Here is a 22,939-nt window from a genome sequence, read left to right as displayed (position 1 = left end):
AGGAATCAGTATACAGTTGCTATATAGTATCAAAATCTAGCGGTCTTAGATTTGGTCAATGGGATCTGTATCAGCACAAAACAATAGAGTAGCTGTATCATTGCTATTGCAAGGTTCTTGGATGAATTTGGTTTTGTTTGTTTATGTTTATGGTTTAGCGCCCTTCGAGACCTACGCGGTCTCTAGGACCTCTTCTGAGAATAAAAATGGGAAAATTGGAATTGAGTTTAATTATAAGATACCAGAAATTTTATCAAGAATGTTGCCTTTTTAAAATAGATCTAATGTTAGATCAGTGTGTTAGATCAGTGTTTAAAATAGATCTAATGTTAGATCCGTGTTTAAAATAAATCAATGCTGGTAGGTAATGATATGCTTCTAAGTCGTGATACATCTCACATCTGAGATATGCTGCTCATCATTGAACAAAAGTATTTTATAAAAAAAAAATTCTTCTGTAGTCATCTCCAATGGGTTCCTTGGCCGGAGAGCCTAGGAGGAGGTGTTTTTTGTTTGAGATGACTTGAGGTATACAATTTGTACAGGTTCGCTCTTCTCCATGGGTCTTAGGAGAAAATTTCCAAATAGGGTCATGATTTCAACAGCCATGAAGTCTTTTCATTAGGATAAATGACACAGCCCCTATAACAGAGTTTAATGCAAAGCCCTAGAAGTGCACAGCCAAATTTTCTGTTAAGTAGCTTTTAAGAATCATAAGCACTAGAAAATTATATTTTCCCCATTTAGCTGTGAAAGTATTCATTTAAATTTTATTTGTATTCTTTATCGTCCTCCTTGTTATTGAGTAGTGTCCATTTCGAGGCTTGTAGAGAGTTTGGACTGAATTAGTTTCATTGCTTATCAATGATAATCAATTGATCAAATTTCTGGCAAGTCCTTGTTATTGAGTTGTGTCCATTTGGAGGTTTGTCGAGAGTTTGGACTGAATTAGTTTCATTGCTTATCAATGACCATCAGTTGATCAAAATTCTGGCCACTAGTGGTGATATTCATCAAAATTGGACTGGTTATAACCAATTTAGTGAGACTTACCCTCTATCTGGTTTGAGAGGTTAAGTTCGCGGTGATTCCCTTTCCAGGCATTTCAAGAGCTATTGAGATATTCCAAATTGCATATAGGGGTAACCTTTAAAATACAGGCCTGCATATATTTGACATCTGAAACCTGAATCTGTGTCAAGATTATTTAATTTTCATTTATAGACTACCATTTATAATTTGAGATCTTCATGATGGCCGTTGAATCTCATTCAAATTGAAGCTTGGTTGTACATGACCTTATTTAGAATCAACACTTCTGTTATCATTGCAATGTGAGCCTGAGCATATTTTCGTTTCGAAGTAGTTCGGTAAAAAAGCTCTTCCATGTGATGCCCCTGCTGCAGTTTGACTGAGACTTCAAAAATGCATTTCGAAAGCTCAATATACAACCAATTTATTCAAAATTAGTTATTAAGTCAACATAGTTAAGACCTGCTTGAAAACTAGGAAGAAGCAAAGCCATGTAGAGTAGAGATTGTTATTGTGAACTGCAGATTTAAATGCTAGAAAATGAATGATTACTCTTACAATTCTGATTTTAAATTCTATTTTTGAATTGACAGTTTCTGGATGTTCCAGGCGGGAAAGTTGAGCTCACTTATGAAATGAACTTCATATCCGAGTCTTCGAATAAACGTGTACCTTGCTACAGGGTTTTGAATGAGGTTGGGTGTCAGATTTCCACTGATGTAAGGGCTAACTAGCCTGCCATACGGCATTAAATGCCCGGGTACATGAATTATCTATAACAAAATAGTACACCGCCCTTATTTTTAATTTATGTAGCCACCGCGTGCGCGTTATATTTTGTTATAGAGCATGCTTATTTTTAATTTATGTAGCCACCGCGTGCGCATTATATTTTGTTATAGAGCATGCATGTACCCGGGCATTTAATGCCCTATGGCAGGCTGGTTAGCCCTTGCCTCCACTGATGGCTTCAGTCAGGTGATCTATGTACTTATTAATATTTGATGAGTTCCCTTGCTGTGACGTGGACTTCTCTGATGTATATTTAATCACGAGTTTATCTATGACATCAATATCCATAATTTTGATGTCTGACAGATTAGCAAAGACTTGGCATTGAAAATGTATGAGAGTATGGTAACTCTTCAAGTTGTGGACACCATATTTTATGAAGCACAGAGGCAAGGCAGAATTTCTTTCTATCTTACGTGTAATGGAGAAGAGGCCATCAATATTTCATCAGCAGCAGCTTTGACTATTGATGATGTGGTCTTTTCCCAAGTATATAGTTTGATCAAGATGTGTTAGTTTAGAAATTTAAAATGAAAGTGTTTTCGAAAAATTATCTTAATCGGCTTGTTCAGTGCTAAAGACCTTGGTTGAGAATGGAATTTTAACTTGTATGGCTGTTCTGAAGCAAGAGCTAGTCTCCCAAATTCATATACACCATGGTTTTGCAACCTTTCCATATAGATAATATCACTTTTAAAAGCATCCCAGCATCCCACCAGGGTTATGAATTGTTTCATTAATAAGCACCTCAGGTCTATATTATTATTCTAGAAGCCTTTTATAGATGGTTGAATGTACTGCCAAAATACTTAAGCACTACAGTAAGCTTAACCGAAAGGGCTTATGTTATTAATGTGTGCAGTATCGAGAACCAGGTTCCTTATTTGGCGTGGTTTCACAATGCAAGAATTTGCAAACCAGTGCTTTGGGAAATGTGCTGATTATGGCAAGGGGTGCCAGATGCCTATCCATTATGGATTTAATGCATTGAATTACTTCACAATATCATCGCCTATAGCGTAAGGGTCTCCTTCACTTGAATGGTAGTTATCTTTATAAATTTAGATATCAGGTACATTATGTATTAGTTTTATTTTGTAAACAATCTTTTGGGCTGATTGGGAGTTCTTACTGCATTCCATGTATCATGTGTATTTTCCAGGACACAACTTCCTCATTCAGTAGGTGCAGCGTATTCCATAAAAATGGACAAGAAGCAAGCTTGTACAGTAACTTTTTTTGGTGATGGTGGCACGAGTGAGGTCAGTCTCTGCTCTCAACCATCACATTTTTTACTGACCCAATTATCCTTCCAAAGAAAGATGTTATCGTAATCTGTGCTCCTAATGTCAGCTCAAAATCTCTATTGCTTTTAACTGATGCATTTCTCCTTTTTGCCTCAGGGAGATTGTCATGCTGCCTTAAACTTTGCAGCAGTTCTAGAAGTTCCAGTTGTATTTATTTGCCGAAACAATGGATGGGCAATCAGTACCCCATCGTCAGAACGGTTCAAAAGTACTCTGCATATTTAATAAGTTTGTATGCCTATTTGTTACTAAAAATGACTCTTCTGGAAGGGCACTCTAATTTGATTGTCTATTTGCTCGCTATCTTTTGGCAAATTCGAGGTTATTGTGTAGTTGTTAGAGGGCAAGGTTATGGGATAAGAAGCATTCGTGTCGACGGGAATGATGCACTTGCTATGTACTTTGCAGTTAGCAAGGCACGACAGATGGCAATTGATGAGTTTAAACCAATCCTAATAGAGGTATACTTTCAGTGTTTTTCACATAGTTCAGATTCCAATATTTCTTTAAGAAAACTTTACAAGAAACCAAAGGGATGCTTCCCCACATTAGTGAATAATATCCTTAATAAAACTATTAGTATAAACTAATACATGTAACCTAGTGGGATTCAAACTAGGGACCCTGTTGATTTTTAATCAGCAAAATGCCCAACAATATACATGACAACCCATTGAGTTAACTCCTTACACTTCACATGCTGTTTTATTGTATTCACTTTGTTAAAGTCCAACCATTTCTTGAATCCTAATACTTTGTTGGGACAAATAGTAACAGAAGAGTTGTGATCTTTTATGGATTTTAATTTATGGTTTTAATGTTTCATCTTCACTTTCGGTACATGAACAACATATTTGTCCAAATGAATCTGGATTTGTATTTATGTTTTTTCTTGGATGTTGACAAATCACTAATACTTGGCTATTTGTAAGGGGATCTAGCAATGCTTGTAATGTATATCTTTATATAGTACATTTATGATGAAGATGAAGATGTTCCATTCTCATTATTATATTGGAAGGCACTTACATACCAAGTAGGTCACCATTCAACATCAGATGACTCAACGAAATATCAAAGAATAGATGAAATTGAACATTGGAGGTTGAAGCATGACCCTGTGTCAAGGTTTAGAAATTGGCTGACTCAAAATAACTGGTGGACTGAGAAGGCTGAATTGAACCTTCGGACTGAAATACGAAACGAGATATACTTGAAATCCAAAGCCTCGTTTTGCACAGAAAAGTGTTTTATGGCATTCACTATCACAGCTTTGATTTAGATTATGTCATTTGTAAACAACTTTGAGCTGTTGATAATCCACATGAACCATGTTCGGGAAATTAACTTTCCTTTTGGTTTGTATAGATTTCACAGGCAATACAAATTGCTGAACGCATGGAAAAACCAAGCATTGAAAATATCTTCTTACCCTATTCCATTCGATCAGGTGAGACACTTTCAACTGTTGATTTGAAGTGTGACTGCTTTTTCCAAATATCGGTTGAGTTGCCTTTTTTTCATGGCAAGATATTTTTACTGTTTTTTCCCATTCTTTTATGTCATTCTTGAAGATATTTTTACTACTTTTTCCCATTCTTTTATGTCACTCTTGGCCGCAGAGTTAATTCTTTCTTTGGTCTGCCAATTATTGTTGTTGTTCTTCTTCCCTGGCTTTTGGCAAGCACTGATTAGTATTAAATTATATACCCCATACACCAATTAAAACTACTTGCGGCCAACTCTTTAGCTTTCCTCATTCCAACGGGGAAAGCTGCAAAAGAAGGAACGAAATGCTTTAATGCCGGCTGCCAGTGGTGGAATGTGCCACAAAGAAGTGTTGTATTTTTGTTTTTGTTGTTGCAGACCACATCTTTAGCCCTTAAAGTTCAGCAGAGGTGTGTGTTGCGAGTATTTTAGTGACCATCAGATACTGTTGGCAATTTACAGAATTTTATCTGATTTTGAAAGGCTGTTTGTGTGAAACACATGCGGATCATCCAGAGGCGTTGATTTGGCCTAAGAAAACATATTATTTACGGTATGTGATGTCTTTCTGATTACAAATGCACGCAGGCAAGCTAAATTCAATGCATCTGGACTTTGCATTATTTTATAAGAATTTTAAAGCATTTTCTTGCAATTTTGGAAGGATCAGCAGATTTAATCTTTTAATTTTCCTGTTTAAAAGTCTGAAAGATTTCAAGATGAGAGGGGACAGGTAAACTAAAGTTCTAAAAGTTTCCTATAGTTAACTTTAGTTGACTTTGGCATAAGCTTGATCAGGGTATTAGATCTGTGTCACCTTTGTAATTTCCTGCCCGGATTTTTCCAGGGAGAGTATCTGGTGCATCTTGAAGTAATTTTGACTCCTATATATTATAGGAGATTCCCAGGAGGCCGCCCGGTTCGTTCGATCAGCCCAGTCAATGGTCGTCATGGGCTTACTGATCCCACATAAACTTTGGGACACTGTGATTTAACAATTTAATCACTTATGGACACTGATGGCTCATAAACAATCTGTTTGGTAATTTTCTGTTTCCTTAATTTGTTTGTTTTTTGTAATTCATTCTTGAGATATATGGGGCGATCTGAAAAAAAAATGGTTTTTCTCTTTATAGAGCAGGTTAAACAGGGATATCTTTGACTCTGGTAGCTTATTAGTTCTCTTTTTCTCTTAGGCAGTCTAATGTAAAGCTGTATCAGGCAGTCTCATTGAAAGCTAAGATGGGTCTGGGTGGTGGAGCGCTCCATCAATGTGCCATGTTGCAATTTCATCAATGTGTTGTGCTGTGTTGTATTTTTTAATGTGTTTTGGAGGAGGATATAAACAATAGCAAAGCAAGTTTTATTACTAATTTTGGTTTCTGGTGTTTGAAATCGATTTGCAAATTTGTCTATGGTGTTTGAAATAGATTTGCAGTATTCCCACCCATGTATTGTTATATTTGCTTTGACATTCAATGTGTTCCTTGTAATATAGATATAAATAAAACATCTAAAGAAAAGTAATTGCACAATGATCCAGTCCAAGAAAAGAAGGTTTTCCACAGACCAATTGACTCTTCTAGAAAAATTCAACAATTCCAATTTAATGATCCTATCGGCCTCTCTTTGTACCTTTTGGGACAATTGCTAGTTTATAAACTATATATATATAACACAAAAAAATTATGATAGTTGAAATTTGAGGCAGATATGTTATCATGAGTACTTTTTCCTTGGTAAACTATTTTTTTGACCCCTTTGGTAACGAATAACATATCGGCTGAAGAGTACTTTTCCTATAAACCTGGATAAAATTTTTAAGCCACTTTGATCACAAATGACATAATGGCTGACAAGTATTTGTGGTGGTTAATAGTTTTTATTAAAAATTATTATCCTATATAATATAATATAAATTTTGAACACTATTTTAAAACCTAATATAAATTTTGAACACTATTTTAAAACCTAATATGGCTGCATAGTAATTATTTTTATAATTTAAAAATTATTAAATTTTCCTTACATTCCAATATAATATAATATAAACTTTGAACGCTATTTTAAAATCTAATATGGTTGAATAGTAGTTATTTTCATAATTTAAAAAAGTAAAATTTAATAAAGTATTAACATTTTGTTTATAGAGCACTTAGGTCGCTTATTACCCTCAACTAAAAAAATTTGAATCTACATTCAAGTATGAATTTTTTATATTAGTTAAAGAATTTTCAAAAAAATAAAATTATATATTTCAAAGGTTTTACAATGCCATCCGAGATTATTGGTTTTACAATGCCATCCGAGATTATTGATGGGAAGAAGGAGCTATCATCATAGATTCTGCATCCATAAGGAAGGAGGTGGTTATGATTATTGGTAGGTGGTTAAAGGAAGGAGACTTTCCCTAATAAAAAGATGCATATAAAATTTATAGGAATCAATGCTAATTTTTTTACTATTGAAGTGGTCTATGCCTTGGAAAATTGACTGATATTCTAAAATCCCATTTTATATTGGAGATGACATGAAATTTGGAGTATTTTCTATTATTATAGAACACATTTTTTTCCAAGTTAAATATATTCAATATCAAAATGATTCTTAAAAGTTTTCCAAGAAGACTTATTATATTGCTACCATTTCTGAAATCATAAATTAATTCCTATCACAAAATATAAGAATTATTTCAAATCTTGTAAAAGCATAGCTCTATTGCTATGACAAAATGTAGAATCTCTAGAGCTAATTGCTATGAGAAAATGTAGGAATGATTTCGAAATTGTGAAATTATAGTCTCTATGGAATGAAGTCCTACCACTAAATCTTATTATTGGATTGCCAAAAATTATTTTTCAATAACCCTTTAAATATTCACGGATTTTGAGGTTTGAAAAAGGGGTGCAAGGCACCATAGAGTTATTAAAATTCTTAGAGTTCCACTCATTAAAATCGATATTTATAAGAAAAGGGTGGGTGGACGGGAGATAATATCAAAATATGACTATTATATTATTGCTCTCCACTATTCACCCTCCGCTCTTGCTGGGCTATTTTGCTTTTAATAAAAAAGTCACGGTGAATTTTTTTTTAAGTGGATAAAGATAATATATAAATCATATTTGGTTGAGTGATGATATGAAAATCCTATTTAATATATTATTTAGCCTCACTCCTTCTCACTGACACCCTTAACTTGTAGGAATTTACAGGGTAAGTTCCTCAGACAGAACACCAAAAGGACACCGCTCACAACCAGATCGCAGATCAATACACCAGTATTTTGACGTGGTTAAAACCCTCAAAGAGGGAAACAGTCCACGGCCTGAGCCAACGCGGCCACTTCAGGCAATTTATTAATCAAAGAATGAAAATTTACATAAGCTTCTCTCATGCACGGATTACCCTACAAATGACCCTCCATGCACTTTAAATAGAATTCATGGATCAATCGGGTGTCAAGCCACGGATCAAGTGTCAGTAATACCGAGGAGAGAATGAACCGTCGGATCACTACATATCGTGACCATCAGATTGTAAGTTATAAAATGTACAACGGTAAAGAAACACACTTTACCTAACTCTATACCTAACTCTATACTAGACCAAGTTGTACTTAACTATTTCCTATGTGTCGGAATATCCTAACATCCCCCCTTAAGAACAACTTGGGATAGGATTGAAGGATTTACAAATATGACACAATAGGAGAAGGAAGGAGGCACTAGAGCCTATCCCCCCTTAGTGACAACTTCCTGAACTCCAACCATAAATCGAAGTTTAGTGAACTTCGCCTCTGTGAGAGCCTTTGTGAAGATGTCTGCAACTTGATCATCTGTTGAACAATATTGCACTTCAAGAACATGGCCGTGAATGAGCTTTCTGATGAAGTGCATGTGCAGTTCAATGTGTTTGCTGTGCTGATGTTGAACTGGATCTTTGCATAGCTGAATGGCACTTTGATTATCACACCAAAGTGTAGTCAGATGCTGCTGCTGAAGGCCAAATTCTGACAGGATCTGACGAAGCCACAAGGCTTCCTTACTAGCTTCTACGGCACCACGATACTCTGCTTCTGCTGATGAAAGAGAAATGGCAGCTTGTTTCTTACAAGCCCATGTAATAGGTCCTGAACCAAGAGTGAACACATAACCGGCAGTAGACTTCCGATCATCAGGGTCACCAGCCCAATCGGAATCAATGAAAGCAACCAATAGAGGAGCTGCTTTGGCACTGTAATGAATCCCAAACTGAACTGTACCTCGAACATAACAAAGTATTCTTTTAGCTGCTTTCCAATGACTTTCACGGGGGTTTTGCATGAACCGAGCAAAAAGGCCAACAACAAAGGAAAGGTCAGGACGAGTATGGGTTAGATACAAAAGTTTTCCTACAAGTTGATGGTATAAGGTAGCATCAACTTCAGGAGAAGTACAAGTAACTGAAAGTTTGACTCCAGACTGAAAGGGAGAAGGGGCTAGCTTACTGTCTTCCATGTGAAAATGACGTAGAATATCACAAGCATACTTGGACTGGGAAAGGGAAATACCCTCCTTGGATTGCAAGACTTGAAGACCGAGAAAATAGTGTAAGTGTCCTAAGTTTGTCATTTCAAATTTCCTTTTCAGGCTAGACTTCACATGGTTTATAAGGTTGGGATCAGTACCAGTAAGGATAAGATCATCAACATAAAGAACAAGGATGATAAGAGAGTTGCCCACTTTCTTGGTGTAGACAATATTGTCAGAATGACACCTAGAAGAGCCAGATTCTAAAAGAAAGCTATCCATTTTGGCATACCAAGCCTGAGGAGCTTGCTTGAGACCATAAAGAGATTTCTTAAGTCGACAAACAAGGCTGGAGTCTGTTTCTATGAAGCCAATGGGTTGTTCCATATAGATTTCTTCATGCAAGTCCCCATGCAAGAAGGTAGATTTAACATCTATCTGATGGACTTCCCATTTGAAAGAGGCAGCAAGGGAAAGAACAAGGCGGATAGAGTTCATTTTGGCAACAGGGGAGAAGGTTTCAGTGTAGTCAATGCCTTCAACCTGTGAAAAGCCCTTAGCAACAAGACGAGCTTTATGTTTATCAACTTTCCCATCTGGTCCATACTTGGTTCTGTAAACCCATTTGCATCTAACAACTTTTCGTCCCTTTGGTAAAGGAACAAAATCCCATGTATCATTTGCCAATAATGAATGATATTCTTCATTCATAGTTGCTTCCCAATCTAGATGGCCTGAAGCTTCTGCAAAGGTGTCAGGATCATAATTTACTGGAGCTTGAGCCAGTAAAGAAGAGGCTCTCTTGAACTGAGAACGTGTGCGTCGCTAATCTGTAGGATCACAGGCAAGATCACCTGCTGCATCTTGAGTAGCACGAACCCATTTTGGAAGCTCAGGAGCTGAAGGAGGATCCTGAGATGGTGGGGGAGGATTGTCATCCTCACTTTCATCATCTAAAGAAGAAATGTTTTCAAAGGTAGAAGAGATAGGGAGAGGTGGCACATCCGCCGGACTAGGCTCGCAGGCCGATATATTTTCATCAAATGTTACATCTCTTCTAATGATAACATTTTTGGACTTGAATGGAATAAGTCTATAGCCTTTGACATCTTCAAAATATCCAACAAAAGTACATTTTTCACTCTTAGGTTCTAAAGCTTTATGCTTTTCGTCTGGAATATGGGCCCACGCTTCACTTCCAAAAACACGAAAGTGACTTACATCTGGTTTGATTGAGCTCCATGCTTCTTCTAGAGTGATATTCTTTAAATCCTTAGTAGGAGTGCGATTTATTATGTAATTTGCACAGTTAATTGCTTCTACCCAAAAACTAAGACCAAGTCCTTTAGATTGTAGCATACAATTAGCCATTTCCTTTAAGGTGCGATTCTTCCTTTCAGCTACACCATTTTGTTGTGGAGTGTATGGAACAATATGTTGCATTTGAATTCCATTCTCAGTGCAAAAGTTGATGAATGTGTTTTTAACATATTCTCCGCCATTATCAGATCTTAACTTAAGAATTTGATGTCCAGATTGTTTTTCAACAAAGGCCTTGAAGGCCAAAAAAGTGTTAAATACTTCACTCTTGAGTTTTAAGAAGTATACCCAAGTGCATCTGGAGAAATCATCAATGAAAGTTAAGAAATACTTGCAGCCAGAGAATGACACAACTGGAAGTGGACCACATAAATCACTATGCACAAGCTGTAAAGGGGCTGAGGCGTGTCAAGAGGCACGTTTTTCAAAACTATCCCGATGATGTTTTCCGAGTACACATCCAGAACAAACACCATCTCGGCAAGATACCATAGGAAGACCTGTCACCATATTTTCTTTACATAGATGCTGAAGGGAGCGATAGTTTAAGTGACCAAATCACTCATGCCAAAGTTTGCTCAGTTCATCGTTATGAGCAACAAATACCGAGGGAAGATTTGATGACCCAAAGTTGTGAAACTTATACAACCTTGTAGAATCATCAGCAATGCCAGTAGCCAAAATCTGTTTAGGATATTTTAAGTCCTTGATTACAACATCATGAGGTGAAAATTCAACGATTTTACCTTCACCTGAATGAGTTATCTGATATACAGATAGAAGGTTGCAGGATAAGGTTGGAACACATAATACATCATTAAACTGACCATTGTCTAGATGAACAGTTCCAGTCCCTACAACATTAAGAGATCTATCATCACCAACATATATATTTTTGGTGTTACAATCATTTAAAGAAGAAAACATGGCTTTGTTTTTGGCCATGTGATAAGAAGCTCCAGAATCAATGAGCCACTCATGAGAATGAGAAGAAGAAGATACATTTAATGCATAGCCAAACCGAGATGCTTGAAAACCACATGCAGAAAGTGCCATTCTTGAAGATGAAGTTGAAGTTGAAGATTGCCCCAAATGGATGTTATGCTTCTTCATTGCTGCTTCCAAGGCTTCCATCTTTTTAAAGCATTTTGATTCTAAGTGGCCATCTCGATTACAAAAATTGCAATGTCTATCAGTCTTCTTCCCTTTGTTTTTATTTGTCTTATCATTTTGTTGAAATGATTTTTCATTTTGGGGCTGAAATTGCTTAGGACCCTTGTTTGGTTTAGGACCATCCTTTTTAGGATATGACTTCTTAGGATTCTTTGAATTTGGTTGCTACTGGGCGGCTAACGCTTTCTTGGAAGAGTTTCCAAGATTAAGAAGACCAAGGTGTAATAGTTTAGAATCACAAAAAGAGTCAAAGGAAGGGGGCTTGTAGTCTTTTCCTTGAGAAATGAAGGCCTCTCTTGTAGAATGGAAGGTGGAAACAAATACAGAGTAGGCTGGTCCAAACTTAGTAAGGATGGAATAAATAAGGTTACTATCTTCTTTCTTAACCTTAACACTTTCCAAGAGATATCTAATGGTCTTGAACTTGGACAAGAAATCTTCAATGCAAGAAAAATTATTAGGGTCCAATGTAAGCAACTCATTTTCAAGTTGATGGGCTCTAATTTCATTTTTAATCCCAAAAACTTTAGTTATTTGTTCCAATGCTTCATTAGGAGTATCAAGTTCTGCAATATGGAATCTAAGATCAGGAGAGATAGACATCCCTATCAAACCATGTGCTTGATCTTGTCTATTTTCCCATTTAGCAACCTTATCTTCATCCTTCGGTTTCTTCTCTTGGCCTGTGGCTATTCTGTAGAGACCTTTACTTCTAAGTAAATCCTCAATGTAGGAAAACCATTGGAAGTAGTTGGTGCTGTGAAGGGTAACTTGGTATTGACTTTCCATTTCAACAGAAACTGAAGCTGAAGATGCTGAAAGTAAGTGTTCCAATGGATAGATCTCGAAAAATTAGGCTGGTTTAAAAAAAAACGGCTCTGAAAAATGCTTCCGGATGAAGAAGTTATGGCTTTTTGAAAAAAAGTTGTTGAAGTTGCCGACGAAGTGCGGGAATGTGCGGAAATGAAAAAGTCCGCCCCCACAAAATGGAGACTTGAACCCAAGACCTCTACTCTCTTAAAATAGCTTTGAACCAATTGATCTATACAAAAAATTTGAGAGAGAGAGAGAGAGAGAGAGAGGGGGGGGGGGGGGGGGCCTTGGGTTGCGTTCTTGCTTTGAGAAAGCTCTTTTTCCCTACAAAACAAAAAACACAAAACCCAACACGGACATGCAAAGAAAACGAACCTTATGGCTCGAAGTTAGCTTTAGCCAAAAAACTAAATATTTTCAAAAATGAACCTTGCGGCTCAAAGTTAGCTTTAGCCAAAAAACTAAATATTTTTCTCAATGTTTCTGATTTTCCGAGATCACACTAAGGTGCAGGGAAAAGAGCATACGCATGAGAAAAATCCTTCCTTTCTGTTTCTGATTTGCCCAGATCGCACAAAGTCGCAGGGAAAAGAGCATACGCAGAAATGAAAGGTATAGATCCGGTTAAAAAGAGGCTAAATAAACTGAAACCGAAATAAACAGAGAGAAAATAACAGTAAACTTCAAATAAACACTGTATACCTCCAGATCTTAAAAATGACGCAGCTAGGGCTACCAGAAACCTTTTCGCGTGAAACGAAAGGGGTTCCTCACTGGAACAAATGCTCCGAACACAACAGAGTAGTCCTCTTGGCTCGAAAGCAGTCAGAAACAGCAGATCTAGGAAACGGCAGTCGGATGTAGTTCTACCAGCTTCAGATTTGGATCACCAACGGACGCGGCCCTCAAATAGCTCTGATACCATGTAGGAATTTACAGGGTAAGTTCCTCAGACAGAACACCAAAAGGACACCGCTCACAACCAGATCGCAGATCAATACACCAGTATTTTGACGTGGTTAAAACCCTCAAAGAGGGAAACAGTCCACGGCCTGAGCCAATGCGGCCACTTCAGGCAATTTATTACTCAAAGAATGAAAATTTACATAAGCTTCTCTCATGCACGGATTACCCTACAAATGACCCTCCATGCGCTTTAAATAGAATTCATGGACCAATCGGGTGTCAAGCCACGGATCAAGTGTCAGTAATACCGAGGAGAGAATGAACCGTCGGATCACTACATATCGTGACCATCGGATTGTAAGTTATAAAATGTACAACGGTAAAGAAACACACTTTACCTAACTCTATACCTAACTCTATACTAGACCAAGTTGTACTTAACTATTTCCTATGTGTCGGAATATCCTAACATCCCCCCTTAAGAACAACTTGGGATAGGATTGAAGGATTTACAAATATGACACAATAGGAGAAGGAAGGAGGCACTAGAGCCTATCCCCCCTTAGTGACAACTTCCTAAACTCCAACCATAAATCGAAGTTTAGTGAACTTCGCCTCTGTGAGAGCCTTTGTGAAGATGTCTGCAACTTGATCATCTGTTGAACAATATTGCACTTCAAGAACATGGTCGTGAATGAGCTTTCTGATGAAGTGCATGTGCAGTTCAATGTGTTTGCTGTGCTGATGTTGGACTGGATCTTTGCATAGCTGAATGTCACTTTGATTATCACACCAAAGTGTAGTCGGATGCTGCTGCTGAAGGCCAAATTCTGACAGGATCTGACGAAGCCACAAGGCTTCCTTACTAGCTTCTACGGCACCACGATACTCTGCTTCTGCTGATGAAAGAGAAATGGCAGCTTGTTTATTACAAGCCCATGTAATAGGTCCTGAACCAAGAGTGAACACATAACCGGCAGTAGACTTCCGATCATCAGGGTCACCAGCCCAATCGGAATCAGTGAAACCAACCAATAGAGGAGCTGCTTTGGCACTGTAATGAATCCCAAACTGAACTGTACCTCGAACATAACGAAGTATTCTTTTAGCTGCTTTCCAATGACTTTCACGGGGGTTTTGCATGAACCGAGCAACAAGGCCAACAACAAAGGAAAGTTCAGGACGAGTATGGGTTAGATACAAAAGTTTTCCTACAAGTTGACGGTATAAGGTAGCATCAACTTCAGGAGAAGTACAAGTAGCTGAAAGTTTGACTCCAGACTGAAAGGGAGAAGGGGCTGGCTTACTGTCTTCCATGTGAAAATGACGTAGAATATCACAAGCATACTTGGACTGGGAAAGGGAAATACCCTCCTTGGATTGCAAGACTTGAAGACCGAGAAAATAGTGTAAGTGTCCTAAGTTTGTCATTTCAAATTTCCTTTTCAGGCTAGACTTCACATGGTTTATAAGGTTGGGATCACTACCAGTAAGGATAAGATCATCAACATAAAGAACAAGGATGATAAGAGAGTTGCCCACTTTCTTGGTGTAGACAATATTGTCAGAATGACACCTAGAAAAGCCAGATTCTAAAAGAAAGCTATCCATTTTGGCATACCAAGCCCGAGGAGCTTGCTTGAGACCATAAAGAGATTTCTTAAGTCGACAAACAAGGCTGGAGTCTGTTTGTATGAAGCCAATGGGTTGTTCCATATAGATTTCTTCATGCAAGTCCCCATGCAAGAAGGCAGATTTAACATCTATCTGATGAACTTCCCATTTGAAAGAGGCAGCAAGGGAAAGAACAAGGCGGAGAGAGTTCATTTTGGCAACAGGGGAGAAGGTTTCAGTGTAGTCAATGCCTTCAACCCGTGAAAAGCCCTTAGCAACAAGACGAGCTTTATGTTTATCAACTTTCCCATCTGGTCCATACTTGGTTCTGTAAACCCATTTGCATCTAACAAGTTTTCGTCCCTTTGGTAAAGGAACAAGATCCCATGTATCATTTGCCAATAATGAATGATATTCTTCATTCATAGCTGCTTCCCAATCTGGATGGCCTGAAGCTTCTGCAAAGGTGTCAGGATCATAATTTACTGGAGCTTGAGCCAGTAAAGAAGAGGCTCTCTCGAACTGAGAACGTGTGCGTCGCTGATCTGTAGGATCACTGGCAAGATCACCTGCTGCATCTCGAGTAGCACGAACCCATTTTGGAAGCTCAGGAGCTGAAGGAGGATCCTGAGATGGTGGGGGAGGATTGTCATCCTCACTTTCATCATCTGAAGAAGAAATGTTTTCAAAGGTAGAAGAGATAGGGAGAGGTGGCACATCCGCCGGACTAGGCTCGCAGGCCGATATATTTTCATCAAATTTTACATCTCTTCTAATGATAACATTTTTGGACTTGAATGGAATAAGTCTATAGCCTTTGACATCTTCAAAATATCCAACAAAAGTACATTTTTCACTCTTAGGTTCTAAAGCTTTATGCTTTTCGTCTGGAATATGGGCCCACGCTTCACTTCCAAAAACACAAAAGTGACTTACATCTGGTTTTGATTGAGCTCCATGCTTCTTCTAGAGTGATATTCTTTAAAGCCTTAGTAGGAGTGCGATTTATTATGTAATTTGCACAGTTAATTGCTTCTGCCCAAAAACTAAGACCAAGTCCTTTAGATTGTAGCATACAATTAGCCATTTCCTTTAAGGTGCGATTCTTCCTTTCATCTACACCATTTTGTTGTGGAGTGTATGGAACAGTATGTTGCATTTGAATTCCATTCTCAGTGCAAAAGTTGATGAATGTGTTTTTAACATATTCTCCGCCATTATCAGATCTTAACTTAAGAATTTGATGTCCAGATTGTTTTTCAACAAAGGCCTTGAAGGCCAAAAAAGTGTTAAATACTTCACTCTTGAGTTTTAAGAAGTATACCCAAGTGCATCTGGAGAAATCATCAATGAAAGTTAAGAAATACTTGCAGCCAGAGAATGACATAACTGGAAGTGGACCACATAAATCACTATGCACAAGCTGTAAAGGGGCTGAGGCGTGCCAAGAGGGACGTTTTTCAAAACTGTCCTGATGATGTTTTCCGAGTACACATCCAGAACAAACACCATCTCGGCAAGATACCATAGGAAGACCTGTCACCATATTTCCTTTACATAGATGCTGAAGGGAGCGATAGTTTAAGTGACCAAATCGCTCATGCCAAAGTTTGCTCAGTTCATCGTTATGAGCAACAAATACCGAGGGAAGATTTGATGACCCAAAGTTGTGAAACTTATACAACCTTGTAGAATCATCAGCAATGCCAGCAGCCAAAATCTGTTTAGGATATTTTAAGTCCTTGATTACAACATCATGAGGTGAAAATTCAACGATTTTACCTTCACCTGAATGAGTTATCTGATATACAGATAGAAGGTTGCAAGATAAGGTTGGAACACATAATACATCATTAAACTGACCATTGTCTAGATGAACAGTTCCAGTCCCTACAACATTAAGAGATCTATCATCACCAACATATATATTTTTGGTGTTACAATCATTTAAAGAAGAAAACATGGCTTTGTTTTTGGCCATGTGATAAGAAGCTCCAGAATCAATGAGCCACTCATGAGAATGAGAAGAAGAAGATACATTTAATGCATAGCCAAACCGAGATGCTTGACAACCACATGCAGAAAGTGCCATTCCTGAAGATGAAGTTGAAGTTGAAGATTGCCCCAAATGGATGTTATGCTTCTTCATTGCTGCTTCCAAGGCTTCCATCTTTTTAAAGCATTTTGATTCTAAGTGGCCATCTCGATTACAAAAATTGCAATGTCTATCAGTCTTCTTCCCTTTGTTTTTATTTGTCTTATCATTTTGTTGAAATGATTTTTCATTTTGGGGCTGAAATTGCTTAGGACCCTTGTTTGGTTTAGGACCATCCTTTTTAGGATATGACTTCTTAGGATTCTTTGAATTTGGTTGCTACTGGGCGGCTAACGCTTTCTTGGAAGAGTTTCCAAGATTAAGAAGACCAAGGTGTAATAGTTTAGAATCACAAAAAGAGTCAAAGGAAGGGGGCTTGTAGTCTTTTCCTTGAGAAATGAAGGCCTCTCTTGTAGAATGGAAGGTGGAAACAAATACAGAGTAGGCTGGTCCAAACTTAGTAAGGATGGAATAAATAAGGTTACTATCTTCTTTCTTAACCTTAACACTTTCCAAGAGATATCTAAGGGTTTTGAACTTGGACAAGAAATCTTCAATGCAAGAAAAATTATTAGGGTCCAATGTAAGCAACTCATTTTCAAGTTGATGGGCTCTAATTTCATTTTTAATCCCAAAAACTTTAGTTATTTGTTCCAATGCTTCATTAGGAGTATCAAGTTCTGCAATATGGAATCTAAGATCAGGAGAGATAGACATCCCTATCAAACCATGTGCTTGATCTTGTCTATTTTCCCATTTAGCAACCTTATCTTCATCCTTCGGTTTCTTCTCTTGGCCTGTGGCTATTCTGTAGAGACCTTTACTTCTAAGTAAATCCTCAATGTAGGATAACCATTGGAAGTAGTTGGTGCTGTCAAGGGTAACTTGGTATTGACTTTCCATTTCAACAGAAACTGAAGCTGAAGATGCTGAAAGTAAGTGTTCCAATGGATAGATCTCGAAAAATTAGGCTGGTTTAAAAAAAAACGGCTCTGAAAAATGCTTCCGGATGAAGAAGTTATGGCTTTTTGAAACAAAGTTGTTGAAGTTGCCGACGAAGTGCGGGAATGTGTGGAAATGAAAAAGTCCGCCCCCACAAAATGGAGACTTGAACCCAAGACCTCTACTCTCTTAAAATAGCTTTGAACCAATTGATCTATACAAAAAATTTGAGAGAGAGAGAGAGAGAGAGCGGGGGGGGGGGGGCCTTGGGTTGTGTGCTTGCTTTGAGAAAGCTCTTTTTTCCTACAAAACAAAAAACACAAAACCCAACACGGACATGTAAAGAAAACGAACCTTATGGCTCGAAGTTAGCTTTAGCCAAAAAACTAAATATTTTCAAAAATGAACCTTGCGGCTCAAAGTTAGCTTTAGCCGAAAAACTAAATATTTTTCTCAATGTTTCTGATTTTCCGAGATTACACTAAGGTGCAGGGAAAAGAGCATACGCATGAGAAAAATCCTTCCTTTCTGTTTCTGATTTGCCCAGATCGCACAGAGTCACAGGGCAAAGAGCATACGCAGAAATGAAAGGTATAGATCCGGTTAAAAAGAGGCTAAATAAACCGAAACCGAAATAAACAGAGAGAAAATAACAGTAAACTTCAAATAAACATTGTATACCTCCAGATCTTAAAAATGACGCAGCTAGGGCTACCAGAAACCTTTTCGCGTGAAACGAAAGGGGTTCCTCACTAGAACAAATGCTCCGAACACAACAGAGTAGTCCTCTCGGCCCGAAAGCAGTCAGAAACAACAGATCTAAGAAACGGCAGTCAGATGTAGTTCTACCGGCTTCAGATTTGGATCACCAATAGACGCGGCCCTCAAATAGCTCTGATACCATGTAGGAATTTACAGAGTAAGTTCCTCAGACAGAACACCAAAAGGACACCGCTCACAACCAGATCGCAGATCAATACACTAGTATTTTGACGTGGTTAAAATCCTCAAAGAGGGAAACAGTCCCCGGCCTGAGCCAACGCGGCCACTTCAGGCAATTTATTAATCAAAGAATGAAAATTTACATAAGCTTCTCTCATGCACGGATTACCCTACAAATGACCCTCCATGCGCTTTAAATAGAATTCATGGACCAATCGGGTGTCAAGCCACGGATCAAGTGTCGGTAATACCGAGGAGAGAATGAACCGTCGGATCACTACATATCGTGACCGTCGGATTGTAAGTTACAAAATGTACAACGGTAAAGAAACACACTTTACCTAACTCTATACTAGACCAAGTTGTACTTAACTATTTCCTATGTGTCGGAATATCCTAACATAACTCTTTTTGGTGATTTTATTTTGCATAAAATACCTCTGGCCATTTTTTAAAATAAATTCCTTCGCAAAGACTTGTAGATAGTTGGGGCGAGTTTCCATTTTCAGGTCGTTGGGATAGAGGAAGAAGAAGGTGATGCTAACCTCATTTTGTTGAATTTGGTTGTGTTTCATTTTCAGGTCATTGGGGGAGGAAGAATAAGGCCATGATAACTTTTTCAACTCATTTTGTTGAATTTGTTTCCATTTTCAGGTCATCGGGCGAGGAAGAATAAGGTCATGATAACTTTTTCTGGTTAATTGAATTGGTGAGAATGGAAATTTAAAAATTAAGGGGTAAAGCATTGAACAAGGCCATGATAACTTTTTCTTGTTAATTGAATTGGCGAGAATGGAAATTTAAAAATTAAGGGGCAAGGCATTGAATAATTAAATGTTAAGTTAAATTATTAATATTTTTTTTTTAAATTTATTTATAAAATTTAAGGATTTTAGTTTCTTGACCATATCTTATTGTTTTTTCCCTTTATATTTTTTTTACTTAAATAATAAAAATCAATAATATCTCTATTTTAAAATGTTATTTTAATTTTCTAGTCAAATTAATACAAATTATTTTTTTATGAAAAATTTTTATATTTTTAGGAAAACAATATTAAATTAAATATAAATTAAGCAAAGTCTTTCGGTAGAAATCACATAGGGGAAATTTTTTGGCAAAGCTTTTGGAACCAACAAGTGTGGTTCATCATCAGGACCAAATTATAAAATATATTAAAATATATTTATTAAAAACCTGAATTGAATTATTTTTACCATTTTTTTTAGGTTCATAAATCATTTAATATTTTAATACTTTGTTTCTATATAAATATTGATTAAAAAACTAATATAATTTAATTATAAGTATTTAAATGTTATTTTCTCAAATTAAAAAATTAAATTTCTAAAAAGTAGTTAATAATAATCTAAGATATATCTAATTTGTACTAACTGATTTTTATTTTAAGTTTCTTTTATATCTAATAAGTTTGTATCATTTGGATAATAATGTTTTCTTGTTGTGTTTTGAGTTATAGGTTGTTGATATATTTTCTCAAATCCTATTTGCTATATTAGAACTAGTTAGACCTCAATATTTGTGAATAAAAAATGTGAGAAATAGTTTTATGTGTTTAAACTAGATTTCCTTTGTTAGTGTCAGAGCCCTTTTGGGACTTAGTCCCAGAAGGGAGGGCCTAGGAATATGCAGGTGCAATAGTTTTTGCAGTGTGTTTGTTTATCCATAAAATAGATTCGTTTTGTGGTGTGTGTTTTGTTTGTCCAACCCTTTCATAAGTAGTCGAAGTAGCCTTGTAGATAACATAGGGATTTCCAAAACCTTGCAGTGTGTTTGTTCATCCATAAGATTAATTTTTTTGTGGTGTCTATTTTGTTTGTCCGACCTTTCAATGAGTAGTCGAAGGAGCCCTTGTAGATAATTGAGGGATTTCCCAAACCAAACATTCAGTGCGTTGTAGTTATCAGCCCGGGTTGTGCGAACATAAAGAGTATTTTGCTGAAGGAAATTTTGAACGGCCATAATTTTGGACCCCTGATTGCCGGATCGAAGAACATACGTACCCTATAGTGTTTTCGGTGTTCAAGGAATTGGGATAAGGTCCCTGAGGTGATCACGGATCATGTGAGTGGATTTGTTGAGGTGCATATAGAGAATTTGAAGATAAGTGATTGGGGCATGATGGCCATTTCGAGGTGCGCAAGATTAGAGGTTTTGCATCTAGTGAAGACTCCAAAGTGCACGAACACAGGCTTGCGGTGATCATCAACAACTAAAAAAATAATAGGAAGTTGCATATAGATGGTTGGTAAATGAATCAAATAGGTGACGAGGAGCTTATTGTTGAGGGAAAACGATTTAACGTTATTTGAACTGATCTAAATCACAATCTGGACTATTTTTGGCCATGGTGGAATTAAAAGAATTCTTGCGAGCTAGATTCATATCCATGTTATGACAGTGAGCGTGTTTATTCTTAGGCTTGCTCTTGCCTTTTCTACATGCCGTAGAGATGTGGAGGATATTACTACGAAAAATTTCTTCAATGGAATTTTATTTGGGGCTTCTGATACCTGTGAAGCAAAGAATTTCTATACATACAGTGACTTCATCAATGCGGCCAATGCATTCTCTGGCTTTGGCACAACTGGGACTTCCAATGACGAGAAGAGAGAAATTGCCACTTTCTTTGCCAACGTTGCTCACGAAACTATTAATTTTTGCTACACCGAGATATAGAAGAGAGACTATTGTGATACCACTAATATGCAATATCCTTGTGCACCGGAGAAATAATATTACTGTTGTGGCCCCATACAACTCTCATGGAATTTCAACTATGGTGTAGCTAGAAATTACTTGCACATGGATTTGTTGAATCACCCTGAAATTGTGGCTCAGGATGCCGTAGTCGTATAAAAGACTGTGCTCTCGTATTGGAATGTGAACACCGATTGCCATTCTGTTATCCCATTTGGCCATGGATTCATGGAAATATAATGCAATGGTGGAAACACTAACAATTTTAAGGATAATATTAGTTATTGTAACAAATACTGCAGTCAATTTGGCGTAGATGCAGAAGCAACCTTAATTCTTGAGATTAACTGATGCTTTACTTTGTTTTGGTGTTTGATTATTATTTTAGTATTTGTAAAATTATATTAAAGATTTATTAACAAACAAAGTAATATAGTTCAAGCTAATGGTTCTTTGACATTTTTCTGTGCTAAGAGAACACATCATTGACTTGGATATGTCTAGTCTGTTATAGGTGATGAGTCTTGTTGTTCTTTGGTGGTTCAAGAGCATCATTTACAGGTTATATTTATGTGTATATAAGTGTGTATGTCAAAAGGGTCAATTGTATGATTGACTGTTGGACACGCTTAATACTTAGACAACTTACCTATATAACTAGAAGTATGTATTTGGATGCAGATTGCTAGGAGGGAAACATGTTCATAGAAAAGTTTAGTATTGACACTATTTTCTAGGGTAGTCAAGAAGTGTGAGTCCTACAAGTACATCAATGATGGTCAAAGGAAATTATATTTTAAGTGGAGGTCAAATGGTAGTTTTAAGTTATGTGGTGAAGAAAGAGGACTCTCTATACCTACTAGACAAAAGATTGGTATTGTAATTTGTGTTATTTTTATATTTGGCATGTAAGCCTTAAGAAAGGCACTTGGAAGATAATGCTTCCATGCTGAATTTGTAGTGTGTTTGAGATTAGTAAGTTGTTGAGAGATCTTCTCAACTCCTATTTCTAATGTTACTAGTTGAAACTCAATCCAACTATATATATGTATCATATTTGTGAACAAAAATGTGAAAAATAATTTTATGTGTGCAAATTAAATTTCTTTTATATATCCCATTTAATTAAAAAATACTACAAATTCCAAGAAACTTTTGAATTACTAACAATAAATTCACATGAAAACTTTCTTATTTCTTATATAGTAGTAATATAGAGACATAGTACCACTCTAAAACGATTAAATTCAAATTTTATAAATAATCTTGTTAATTGCACTCTA

General features: G+C 36.9%; 1 pseudogene; it reads left to right on the top strand.

Annotated features, from left to right (window-relative positions):
* Positions 1 to 1,935: 1,935 nt before the first annotated feature.
* On the top strand, positions 1,936 to 21,635 carry LOC149226796 (2-oxoisovalerate dehydrogenase subunit alpha 2, mitochondrial-like; annotated as a pseudogene).
* The last annotated feature ends 1,304 nt before the right edge of the window (positions 21,636 to 22,939 follow it).

This window comes from Pinus tabuliformis, chromosome J (genome assembly GCF_031772625.1).
Source record: "Pinus tabuliformis cultivar Carrire ecotype Pingquan chromosome J, CPIR1, whole genome shotgun sequence".
Taxonomy (NCBI): Eukaryota; Viridiplantae; Streptophyta; class Pinopsida; order Pinales; family Pinaceae; genus Pinus; species Pinus tabuliformis.
The sequence above is the reverse complement of the archived record's forward strand: the minus strand, read 5'-3'. Positions and strand labels throughout refer to the sequence as shown.